Raw genomic sequence first — 1,297 nt, 5'->3', positions numbered from 1 at the left:
TCCTTTTTGAGGCTGAATAGTGTTCCGATGCACAGATAGACCATACTATGTCCATCCAGTCATCTGTCGACGGCCACCTGGGTTGCTCACCATTGTGTTTTTGGATGTGGCTGCTCCGACTTGAGTTCCCTGGCACAGGGCACATTGTCCTGTAAGCCCAGCATCCAATCCAGGCCTGGCACAGACCTGGGGGCCTCCACGGGGATTTAATAGACCGACTGATGCTGTGTCATATGGGGGACAGGGTTTTTCCATCCCGTGGGTAAGTGACCCTTGGCTGCCCTCATCTGCGCTCTGCCAGGTTAGCATGAGGCTCTGTCATCTTCATGATGGCTCAGATGTTCCGAGTTTGTCTCCTCACAGGGAGGGAAGGGGCACCAGCTGCCCCCTCTCCTTTCCCCACACCTCCCTGGCTAATGGAGCCCGTGGACGCAGCCTGGCAGGGAGCTGGGGGCCCCGAGGCCTTGCTGCCCTTGGGGCGAGGCTGGCAGACCAGGCAGCTGAGGGTGCTGGTGGCAGAAGCCTGTGTTTGAGAAGTCAGCCCGTCTGAGGAAGGCAGATTGAAGCCTGTGGCCCCGTCTGGTGGTCTAGAATGACTCGGAGTCTCCCCGTGGCTGAACAGCTGTGCAGGCTGTGAGCAGTTACCCAGCCTCTCTGTGGGGAACATGACTGCTGACAGGTGGAGCATGGTAGTCACTCGGCGACCGGCAGGGGGCAGCCTCATAGTTACTCTCCAGCCCTGGTGGAGTTCAGGCCAATGGTGGACGCCCCCTTCAGGGTCTTAAACGGGAGTGACAAGGTGATGGCTTCTGCTGGGCCCTGGGGTCAGAGTCTGCGATGTGGGCACGGACCTCATCTGACATTTTCCTTGGGGTCTGGTGAATGGGGCAGGGCCCACTGAGGGCAGGGCCTGCGAACCCACAGAGGCATTTTGCTTTATCGGCTCTGCCCACCTCCTTAATTTCAGGGCATTTTTAGGGTTCCATACCTGGGGTAACGTCACCAATCAGTGGGAGCCGGGGACTCAATTCCAAACCTGGTTCCCTTGGTCAGCTGCTTCTGCCCTTGTTAGGATTTAAAGGAGAGGGCCTGGAGGAAGGCTGATTGACTTTGGAGTCATCAGGGGCCCAGAGTCTGGGCTCAGGTGTGACTTATGAGGGCCAAGCTGTGGCCTTACAGGGGCTGGGGTGGGGGTCCCTCTGGGCCCACAGGGGAACTCTGCATAGATTGCCAGGCCAGCTCCTGGAGCAGCCACAGGGCCTCCAGGTCAGTGCACTAGTGCATGAGGGCTGCTACT

The 1,297-nt window shown here is 58.8% G+C and overlaps 1 protein-coding gene across 3 annotated transcripts in view; it reads left to right on the top strand.

The window, feature by feature from the left end:
- Window positions 1-1,297, top strand: part of POLR3H (RNA polymerase III subunit H) — a 34,625-nt gene that overhangs the window by 6,693 nt on the left and 26,635 nt on the right. The gene's annotated exons all lie outside the window — the stretch shown is intronic.

Source organism: Hipposideros armiger, unplaced genomic scaffold (assembly GCF_001890085.2).
Source record: "Hipposideros armiger isolate ML-2016 unplaced genomic scaffold, ASM189008v1 scaffold_321, whole genome shotgun sequence".
NCBI lineage: Eukaryota > Metazoa > Chordata > Mammalia > Chiroptera > Hipposideridae > Hipposideros > Hipposideros armiger.
This window is presented reverse-complemented; position numbering and strand designations above follow the sequence as displayed.